General features: G+C 31.2%; 1 non-coding gene across 1 annotated transcript; it reads right to left on the reverse strand.

The window, feature by feature from the left end:
* Positions 1-11827: 11827 nt before the first annotated feature.
* TRNAE-UUC (transfer RNA glutamic acid (anticodon UUC)) lies at positions 11828-11899 on the reverse strand. Its single transcript has one exon. It is a non-coding gene; the product is annotated as a tRNA-Glu (tRNA).
* Between the last annotated feature and the right edge of the window lie 748 nt (positions 11900-12647).

The raw sequence follows: 12647 nt of genomic DNA on the forward strand, positions 1-12647 counted from the left end.
AATGGAGACATATCTTATCTTAAAATATACTTGAAAGCATCGTGTTGTTTGAGATGGCTTACGTAAGTAATAGTGAAGTTAGTCTACAAAACAAATAAAATATTTACTAACGTGTGACATAAATAAAAGCAAATATATATAAATAATGCATTGCTCTTATTTTGTTGGCAGGCGCTATGCCTAAAAATCAGTTATCATTAACTTTGATTGCTATGCTTTCATTACAGGTGCTATAAGTAAATGTTCCTAATTGAATCTATTTATTGAAAAATTATAAGAAAATATTTAAAAAAATACTAGTTTCGGATTTTTCCCTTGACATACACCCAATTACTTAACCGGATGCTAAATTTCACCATTCTAGATCATCTGGAACTTGGTTAACATTAAGGTCTATAGGTCAGTCACCCCCCTAAAAATTTACGATTTTTGGACGTCATTATCTAAATAACTGTTTGAGCTGTGTTTATGAAATTTTATGCACGTATACAGGTAGGGGGTCTAAATATTTGAGCCAAATATGACAGCTTTAGGTGGAATAGTTTTTGAGTTACGAATAGGTAAAAAGTGGCTTCAAATGGTTCGTGTAAAATAACACACGGTGCTGCTCGCCAGTTCTGAAACCCAGAAACTTGGCACGCGCTCCGCGCGTTTTAAATAAATATCGAAATATTTGTACTAAATGAGTTTGGAACAACAATCTAATAAATTATGTCAAAATGCACCATTGCATTTTATACTGCGTAAAATGTAGTCTTAATTTATATTAAACAAGCGTATTAGAATTTTCGACACTATTATAATTTTGAGTTGAGAATATTTCTATTATGAATATATAGTTTAGGTACCTACTAGGTACTAGGTAGTTGAGCTTCACGCTATATCCCGCATATAGAAGGGATCGAACCCACATCCGCCGCATTACAGTCACATCTATGAGAGAGTAAAATTATTTACAATTTGTTTTTGTTTTTCAAATACTACTGCACTACACTAGAACAGTTTCTTTTAAAAAGACGTACATGTGTTGCCACCTAGTGGGGTTCTACGTAAATTAATATCTTAATTTTCTTCAACTTTCCTTTAAAACTACTGCGCCATCTAACGTCAGCTGTGAACTTTGATTACACGAGTTTTTACCTAAAGTTTTCTTGTGGTTCTTATCTTTTGATACAATAACTGTTTAGTAGCGAGATATTTTCGAATACAATAACAGAGGGCGCTTTATACTAGAAAATGTATTGTATGTATTGTATTTTATCTTTACAAATATTTAAAACAAAAGAGTTGACATTGTCATAATATGTACAATTAACTTGAAGGTAAAATGTTCTATTTTTAAAATCGTTAAACAACATCGAGAATAAAATAACTGAATTGAATATGTTATGTTAATTACAAAACAGTATAAATATCTATTTTAGTTTAAATATTTCTAAAAATGTCAATCAAGATTGATTAACCAAAAATATATTAAATATTTATATGCATGGTGAAGCAGTAAGAAATTTGAAGTTGATTGCTAAAATTGAGGTCACGCATGTGCACCCTAAGTGTACGATAGCAAACAATAGTGCTCACCACATTGTTCTCAGACCACCCTCTTTAAAGGCTTAGGGAGGGAAGGGAGAAAACGAGTTTCAAATTTAATGGCGATTTAAGCTTCGTAAATTTTAAGCATTATGTGTCATATTATCACGCTAATATTCAATGTCAGAGTATATTATACATATTTCAACTTTGAAGTGATATTTTAAAAACTGTAATGTTTTCATTTTGTTAAGGTTGCAAACTTATATGGACAATACCCTGCTATGAATATGCAGGTGGCTCAGGTGCGAACCAATAACCTTTTACGTCTACAGTCCTTCTTTTGTGCCTCTGCGTAATAAACGAATGAAGCTAGTCATAAACTAGATACAAAAGTTAATATGAGCATTCGCCCATTGTATTTACAATGACCCAACTTAACCATTAGACGTTGAGGAATTATACCTGCACTCATCAGCTTAACCGATAAACTTGATAGTACACAATATTATCATTCTATAAGTTTCGTTATAATATTAAAAAAAATGTCCCGTAACTCCTAATCATTGAGGAGTTGGGTATTCTATCATCATCGTCAGCTCAACCAACTTGCTTTTTGTAATAACTAGATTGTGCCCCTGTGCCACGATTTTCCTCACCGTATGGGTACCTACCTATATCTGTTAAATAATAAAAGACGGCATTTTTATTTAATAAATGATGCATTCATATGACCTTGAAATGGCGATACGATAATTGATGAGCATTACATCATCTATGTACGGTTGTATGGCATAACTACCGTTTTTAACATATTTGTAGGTCACAGTTTCAACAAAATTACGTTTCACATAATATTATGTTTCTAACATTAAGTCTAAAAATATTTTATTAGTTTTATTTAACTTTTTAACGTTTAACAATAAGGTTAATTATAAAACGTTACTTTGTAAGTAAGTATTAAAAAACAACGTGAATTGTAAGTTAATTAACCTGTCTCTTTCTACTATGTTAATTAATAATACTGTTTCTTCGATTTCCCATAGAAGTAGGTACATAGTTGCTTGGTGCCGTCACCGTGAGATCACTTATAAATTGTTTTACGGCAAGGGCATAAAAATATATTTTAGTTTGTATTGTAGCGCTCTTTATAGATAAAGTTATTCTTCATAGAATATTTATTATCTATACGTAGAGTATAATAATGTAAATACAGAATATAAACCTTTTTCCTAAGTAGTTGTAACCCATTGTTCCCCATAAGGGAATTTCGAAAATTTAATTTTCAATTTAATTCTTTTCTTATAAAAAAAATAATTTTGAAATCAAATTAGTATTTATTCTTTCTTTTATATAATTATAATTTAACAAAAGTGAAGGTTGTTAACAACATTATTATTGACAATGTATATTTAAATGTTTTTTTATTAAAATAGATATAAAGCAGATAAAAAACATGAAAATAATGAAAATAAGTACAGCACTAAAAATATTTTTTCATTACTTTTCGCCGAGTGAGTGATGAACATAAGAGTTTTTGTTTCCACGCTGTCTACCCAGTACCCACCCCATTAAAAGAATCGTTAAAACAAGTAAGCATGTATCTTTGTACCCATATAAGTAAGTATATCTAGTGTGTAGCGTCACCGTAGAAGTCATTTGGAAAATAGTGTCACAAGCATTAACAAACTATCATGAGACATTATTATACAAATGTCTTCTTGTAAAAGAAATATATTGCATAATGCTTAAATATTTGTGCTTATTTTTAAGTTATAGGGAAGCCAGTCGTGGGGAAGCGTGTGACTCTACACGAGACAGTTTGTGAATTCGATTCACACTCAAGGATATTAAAAAAATGTATATTTTATTCTTCACTCTGGCAAAGCAAAGTGCGGCGTTGAGTTCCGACATTCAACACGCAATACCTCCAGAATTCGGCGGAAATTGTTCGGCGGTCTTTACACTAGACTAGCGTGAAGCTGAAGACAATTTTTTTTTAATCTAATCATTTTTGTAATTGTTTTAATTCTTGAATGGTAAGGCGGCAGACAGAAATATCTAGTCTGACGAAAAGCGGAAAATGTGCTCGTCCGAAGTAGAGACATGTGTGAGTCTTATTGAGTGGCGGAACGACGAAAAAATAAAAATCCATGCTTTTCATTTTATTTTCCCAAATAGGAATTGAATCCTAAACTAGCTTGGTACGATTGATTGGGTAGTAAAATGTCACATCTCATGAATAGAAAAAGAAACATCTCAGTAAGCGCTTTGCATAATACTCCATGTTAAATCAATTTGTATGCGACCTCACACGTCTGTTTACAACAGAGAAACTAATGTAGTTCGTGTATCGTGAACGCACTACCTAATACCTACTCAGTGGAAGTGTTTTAATTTAAAATATATATATTTATACACAAGTTTCATAATAGAATTTATTTATTTTTTATTGTTTTCTATAAACTTTCATGGCTGTTGTGATCCAAAAATTGAAACTTTACTTAATTTCTTTCTTGATTGTTAAAGCTATAACAATAATTATAATGATATTATATATAATTGACATTCGCAAGAGCTTCATAATAACATGCTTGTAATAAGTACGATTCAAATATTATAAAAAAAAAAAACAATCTTTAACATAATAAATGTCTACAGAATTCAGTTCAGTTCTTCTGTTTATGGCTTCTAAGCGTATTGTACTAATTTTACCAATGTCACGCTGAGCGAAGAAATCACAAAAGATATTCTTCAGGTAATATATAAAATTAAGTACAAAATAGATTATATCCATACTAACAGAAATTATTTCACGAATTGCGGTCATGTGTAGAAACTATGAATGTAGGAAATAATTATAGCAAATTCATTAACAAAACATTTTTATAACTTAGAGTAGTTTTTCGTAAATACTTAATGTAATGGGATGGAGATAACTTAAGTTTCACGCTACGACGGAAAATGGGGAACCTAGTGTTAAGACACTCAGTTCCCCATTTTCCGTCGAACTCTGGACTTCGACACCGGAGCGAAGAAATAAAAATATTACGTTTCATTTCCTCGAAAGACAATCGAACCCACAACCTGTCGCGCTTACAGTCAATTCTAGATTCATGGTTTTTTTTTTGTTCTAGATTCAAAATTCAAAAGTGCACCAGTAGTGCTGTGTGCCGCGGAGCCCTGCAAGCAAAACATGCCCCGGGAAGATAGCTGTGGAACCGCCATTTTGTTTTTTTTTCGCTGTAAAAAAATTTGATAATAAAGTTTAATGTATGCCCGATAACACCCTTAAAAGTTTTTTTTCAATTACCTTCAATTTTGGTAGCAAAAAATTCGTGAAAAAACCTTTACTTTTTTTGGACCGTTACAGTGGCCTTAAGCCTTAAGTGCCCCTGCGCCACGACTGCCCTGGATATAACTGAAATTCATTCAATTATTTATTCATTTAGATGAGTAAACATTATAATGAAATATTCGCTCATTGAAATATTACATAAGGCGATGTATCTATTTACAGTGACAGTGTTTTAAAGTCCATAATTCGCAACTCCTAATTGGGGAAGAACACGCAATGTCGCAACCAAATTGTACTAATCGCTATTGTCTCTGTAATTGGTGGCATTTAGTGCGGAGGCGATAAATTGCCATCGTTTAAATCCAATTTCGCCTTACAATCCTTAAGTCCAAAAAAAGAAAAATATACCTAAAGCTTGTCTCACATAGTACAATAAAATTGTAGTAAATAAAATAAATGAGGCCTGTTATGGCGCAGGAGCATAAGCGTGCGACTGTAGACGTGATAGGTCGTGGGTTCAATTCCCACTCGAGGAAATGATGAAAATATTTCATTTTCATTTCTTCGTTCAGGTGTCGAAACAAAGCGTGACGTCGAGTTCCGACTCAACACGCAATGCCTCCTGAATTCGTTGGAAAGTGAGAAGTGTTGACAGAGTGTCTTAACACTATGTTCCTTCTGCCTATCCTGCTGTGTGCGGGATACAGGGTGAAGCTGCAAAAAAATAAGTAGACTAGGAATATTATTTACGAGTATAATATATTTACTTGTTATGTGTACCTACTTATCGGTATTTATTCTTCGTTAGTAAGTATGTAAAATAAATAATATTATCATTATATAAATAACAACACACCTACATTGCAATGTGACCAAATAAATTCTATTATAACTAAGCATTGTTTTATATTTCAAACTACGCAAAACGTAGACATTCTACGCTCAACAAAGAAGCAACGGCTCTACAACTTTATTTATCACGAGCGACTCCGCTCGCGGCTTCGCCCGCTTGTACTACATAATTATTATTTTACTATGTACATTATCTATATCGTTCTTAAATAACAATAGAATTTTAAAAATAATATCAGATATGAACAGTAAACGTTGTTTTTTTTATTTGTCGGGGCAAACTGTTTGTTAGTAAAATTTCTGGAGTGGGCACCAGATTATTCTGTGATGGGCACGAGCCACGCTGCCCGCCCTCTTCCTACGGTCATTGTTATAATTCGCGACATAATCGTATCGGGTACATAATTAAAATTCATACGTCATTTTAAACTGTAACTAATGACTTTAAAAGGAATAGCACACGTAATTCTAATGTTATTTAAAGTCTAATCAACTCGTAGCAAGTAAATAGCTTAACAAAGGAACATGCGCTATATCGTGACCCATTAAAATAGCTTTAGTTTAGACTGACTGACATTCGTAGGTAGGACGCGTCCTACCGGTGCACAGAGGCGACGGTGAGCGAGCACCGACCTCGTCCGGTAATTTACCAATCACTGACGAGATGAGACTGGAGCATATTTTTTACCCTTGATGTTTGATAACGACATGTAATTTTTATCAATTTTTATAATAGCAACATCTAGGTGTGAAAAATATTTTCTTAGGAGATAGCAAAGAAGCTTTTTCTATCAGCTTCACGCTGTATTCCGCAAACAGCAGGGTGGGCAGAAGGAACATTCCGTTCCCCATTTTCCGCTGAATTCTGGAGGCATTGCATGTTGGATTCGCGGAATTGGAATGGCGGAATTCGACACCCGCACACTAGAGAGAAAAATAAAAGTAATTCTTTAATTAATATAAAAACATTTGTTTATAAATAAAAACAAATATAAACTATTATTTTTATTTTTCTGCGAGTAATTTATTTTGACAGCATCCTTTGTTGTTACAGTTCATTAATCAATATGTTGCGGAGTTTGGGTATCGTTTTTGGCCACACCCAACCCTCTAAAAAGTATCTTAGGGCCCCACCTTTAAGATTCGTAGGTATGACGAAATGCGTATCTATATACGTATATTTTCATATATAAACACATATTTACATTTTATAAATAGTAAAACTTGTATATTTTAAAAGCATTAATTAATTTAGAGTCAACGGAAATGGATACGTACGTAAATATTTCTATATAGAATTAAAAGCTAATAAATCTTGAAGATCAAACCGTTTTAAGTTTTAACCTATTTTAGAGTCATTAATATTGTTATTTCCTTTATACAAATAATATCGAAATAAATTATAAATTTAAAAGAAAATAAGAACTAAAAAATAAAAACTAAAATATTAAAAACCCGATAACATATTGTTAACTATAGATAAATTAATTATTGTACATTTGTAAGCCCCGATAATAAATAGCATATGTTCCAATTAACATTTTCTAATTTAAATATACGTGTGTATGTATGTTTAACCGACCATATATCAACAATAAACGCTATTTATACCGCCTCGTTATCTCGTCAGATAAACCTAAGATAGCTTAGTTACATTATGATTTAAATGACATAATCGCATTCCACAATCCAGTAATACGTGGACTAAACAAATTGACCCACATATTTATAGCTTTCATCCTTATTAGTAGAATTGCATAGAAATTTTGTACAAGTAGGTAGTAAATAGGTGTCGTATTAAAATGCATATAACGGAACCTAATATAAAGACACTCCGTTCTCTACTTTCCGTCGAATATTTCGAGATATTGGGTGTTGAGTTAACATAACGCCGGGTTTTCATAAATAGCTGTAAAAAATTACAGAATACTTCATAAATAATTGTAAAAATTTACTTTACTTTACACATAACCCTTCCTAAGTGCAAATACAAGTATTAGCTAAGATCCCAACAAAGGGTTTTCACGCATCATTGCACATCAACACACTTAGTAATCAGTTTGTGAAACAATGGTTGAACCACCAACGTCGCGAGCGGGGCAAAGACACCGTACATCATCACTTAACGAGAATAAGTGAGTTTAATTGTGTTTGTAGGATTATGTTGACACAATGAGAGTATCGTCCTTCTGAACTCCTCCTCCTCCTAAAGATTATAGTCTTTAGTTGCAGTATCATACGCTACGTTTATTTTATATCGTAGAACCGAATCACCTATAAATATATGTATTATGTTTCTAATGTGATTGTTTTTATTCCAAATGGCATTAACTAAAAATATTTTTGCTCCAGTTTTATCTTTCCTGTAAATTTGAAGTAATTATATTAAGTATCCCCTGGTTGGCGGAAAGCGGATGGGTCCGCAGAGCTGACGATCGAGTGTGGTGGCGAGAATTGGGGAAGGCCCTATGTCCAGCAGTGGACAAATGATGGCTGTTGATGATGATGATGATGATATTAAGTATCACAATGCTATTACAAATTAAAAATAAAATATATAAAACAAAGATAATCTTTTACCGTTAACGGTTCACGGGTGTATAAAATATGTATTAACTATTAACAATAACATTCATATTGTGGTTTATGAAGAAAGATTAAAATAGTACACTATTGTATTCTTTAAAAAACAATAGAAAAACAATCTTGTTAGTCGTTGGTTGGACATTAATTAACTTGCGAACAGCGACGGAAATATGTACTAGGCACGTTTCACGTTAATCTTAATTTTTCTATTTTCTAAATTAATATTTCTTTCAAATAGTTCTTCCTAATAGTGAAAATGTTTTTATTATTGTTTATTATTGTTTATTATATAATACATCACTTACTTACTTACTCAACACGCAATGCCCCCATATTTCGGCAGAAAGTGGGGATTGGAGTGTTTTAACACTAGGTTCCATCTGCGTACCGTGCTGTGTGCGGGATACAGCGTGAAGCTAAGTAAAAAATAACGAATAAACGAAAAATCTTTAAAATATGAGTATTTAACACTAAATGATTTTACTATTTTGTATGTAAGATATACTTACTATTCAGTATAAATAAAAGTTTCATTTCCTTTCAACCGTATCTTCGAGATGAAAAACTTTCTTTGTGTATATGACCCTTTAGAAATGCCGTGGGAACGTTTTATCTTTTCATTATCGAACATTTTAAACTATAATAATAAATAATTAATATCCCAGGAAAAGTAATTAAAAGTTGATAGAACGCGCGAATATCTTATAAGAAAGAAAAATAATTTGACGTAGTCTTTTATATATGATAAACTCTGAAACACTAATGATCTAAAATCTATTATTCTTTTCAATAATAATATTGACTATATTGTGGTTTTAGTTACCAATTTGGCCCAAAAATGATGCCAGTCATAAGCTTATAGTTAGTAAATCCATTAGGCACAGGACTAAAGACCTACCTTCAGTAAAGTTCTATGAGAATTATTTATTTTCACAATTCTGTATATAAGTTCTGATATTAAATTAGTTGAGCTGAGAAAAAAAAGAATAAGTAATATACATAATTTTTTTATGAGACCCAAGAATAAGGCCAGTTTTGGCACACGGTGCGACTGTTGACACGAGAGGTTATGGGTTCGATTACCACTCGAGCAAATGAAATATTTAATATCTTCATTTCGCCGTTCTGGCAACGAGGCAAAGCGCGGCGTTGAATTCCGTCATATGAAAGTGAGAAACGAAAGAGTCTTAATGAGAACGGAGTCGTAATGTCTTAACACTAGGTTCTCAGATTTCTCTGTCTACTCTGCCATGTGCGGGATATAGCGTGAAACAAAAAAAACCTTTATTATCCATCAGTTAGTTGTTTTTATTATTACCTGAAATAAAATTTACGATGACAACTTTACAACTAAAAGTATTAGTCGAATACTACCAAGGAAACAAATGAAGCTAATTATTTTCGAGCAATTAGCAGGTCGCATGAGACATCCGGCGCGACCTGTGACAGGCACCGTGCATTCCTAGAAAGCTTGAAAGTGTCTCTACTATAGTAATAAACCCTAAAGAAAATTTTTAAGTTTCTACGTGATACATTCATTTATTTTATTATCTATATTTCTTTAATAAATAAAGACAAGAACTCTTGCAATTTGGGACACTAGATCTAGATAATAATAATTTTAGCTTGAAATAAATAATTTGGATAGCCGTATAGACAGACAGACAACTAAGTGATTCTTTATCCGTTTTTTTCTTTTGAGTTACGGAACCCTAATTACAAGCAAGACCAAAACAGTTTTATACAAAATGTATGTGATTTGAAACTACACTATATTGAAAACTATTATTTCGAAATGTGTCAATAACGTAAACATAATATGAACGTAAAAATGATTGGCTAAAGATAAAGATAGCACTTAGCAGATATAAATAGAGGCCACTGTGACTAAATCTCATGCTTGTTATATACTCGTACTGTTTGCAATAACTATTGTAAAAATATCTTATATTATTATTGATAAAACAGACAGACAGCATTTATCATAATATGACTGCGGAACTCAACGCGGCGCTTTTGCCTTATTGCCAGATTGCTCTTGAACTAAGGCAAAAGTGCGGCGATGGCAAATGAAAATAATAATTCATTCCCCCAAGTGGAAATCGAACCCATTATCTAGTTATATTATGTTATATATTATACTAGTTATGTTATGTTAAATAAGCCAAATTACCGAGCTTGTAAAATTAGTTTGTTTATAAAATTTTAAGACGACGACGTACAAACATTGCATACAGACTAAAAGTTGGCAAAGAAAATATAATAATGATGATCTCAACGGTATATAAATACCGTAGGCACTACGTACTATCAAATATATAAAAAGTATATTTTTCAATTCAACATAAACTATTATATTAATTTCAATATAAACCATTTTCCTCGAAATAAATTGGATCCTTATATTCAAATTAATTTCAATTTAAAAATGTATTATATAATAAAATTATTTATATGTTAAATATTATTATTTATATAGTTTATTTTGATTAGACATTTGATAAACTGTTTAAATTTAAATCTAGGTAAGATATTCTTAGAATGACCACCTACATCATCTATTTGCAGTTACATTAGCACGGTCACCTAACCTATTGCTTAATATTATATACACAACACTTGCTCTAGGCTCTTTAAAAAAATCTACTATATGTTTTTCATAACTCTTTTCTAAATATATTTCTAAATTAAATTATGCTGTTATCACTTAAACAATCAATATGTTTACGTTGATATCGCAATAGATAAAAAAGATAACATTGAAAAGTTATTAAATATTTTAATACAAGCCGATTTCAATGTCATATTTTAGCGTCGATTTAAAAAAATGCGTTATGCTTATATACCAACAAAATAAGATTTCATCGAACTAAATAATATTATTTATCTCAGCCAATAAATAATATATTTATCAAAGCGCGGCGTTGAGTTCTGCGACTCAACATGCATTGCCTCCAGAATTCGGCAGAAAGTGGGGAACGGAGTGTCTTAACACTAGGTTCCCTCTGCCTACGCTGCTGTGTGCGGGATACAGCGTGAAGCTGATTTTAATTTATCTCAGTCCATTTTCTCATATCAATAGGTGCTTACGACATAAACAAAAATAGCCTTGAAGCATTTATCAAGAAACAATATGTAGGTATACACTACATATATATATAGATATAAAAATTGTATTGTATTATGCTTATATATTAAAGTGAATTTTATACACGATACAATCAAGAATATAGGGCAAAGTAATAAAAATAAAATCTGTCAAGATTTATATGGAAACAAATAGCATAATTATGACTTCTTTATAAGGTAATTTAAGTAAATAATTAGAATTACTCATTCTTTTACTACTCGTCTTGTTCAATCAGGTTAACAATTTATTATATTAATTGTTGTCAGACATTAATTTTCATAAAGATAATTTAAAGATACCAGTGCAAAGTTTTTCAGAGCGATTCTTCTATTTGTTTTTTATAATTTAAATCAAAAGAATTAAACAAATAATGCTATAAAAAGAAACATAAAAGTGTTTCCAATTTTCATTTCAGTAAAAAGAAAGCAAGTTTCCCGTACCGGGAATCGAACCCGAGCCTCCTGGGTGAAAGCCAGGTATCCTAGCCACTAGACCATACGGGATATATACCAAAATATGAAATTACGCAACATAAAATAAAATATAATTTAATGTAATCTTATTATTCTTCAGTATATTATTTTAATGACACTAGATTCCCTGTCTACCCTGATGTGTGCGGGTTACAACGTGAAGTTGATTTATGTAATTTATAAATTAACAGATCGTGTATAATAATGTAATAAAAAAAATTACATTATAGATTAATGTCACAATTATTGCAACGAAACAATAGTAGTTAAAAACTCAGACATTATTTACATTTTGTGACATTTTAAGTTTATATCATACTAATTAGTAAAGTTGGCATATAGCGTTTTTGTAGGGGAACTATTTAAGTTAGCTATTCTTTTATTAAGATCTAGTATCTACTAACATAAGCTTATATCGTGTCACGTACGATAGTATACTTAACTCTGGTCTAGTGCGACAAGACATACCGTGACACCTAAAACGTACCGAAACAATATACATAATATAAAAATAAAAATTGTTATGATATTAATACTTTACTTTATAATTTTATTAATTTTTTCGTCATTTATACAATAAATGAAACTAGAAACGACATTTCTACTAAAAAGAAATGTCGTTTCTAGTTTATAATCGTATTTTTTGTTTGTTTGTTTTACTGCATATTACTAGGACGAATATACTTACTAAATGTTGTTTATTGTATACATAAAGTAAATAACTATATGTGAAGTATAAAACCTAGAATTCTATTTGTATCTATACGTATATTTATTT

Source organism: Heliconius melpomene, chromosome 3 (genome assembly GCF_056956725.1).
Source record: "Heliconius melpomene rosina isolate 202511_hmr_F chromosome 3, ASM5695672v1, whole genome shotgun sequence".
NCBI lineage: Eukaryota > Metazoa > Arthropoda > Insecta > Lepidoptera > Nymphalidae > Heliconius > Heliconius melpomene.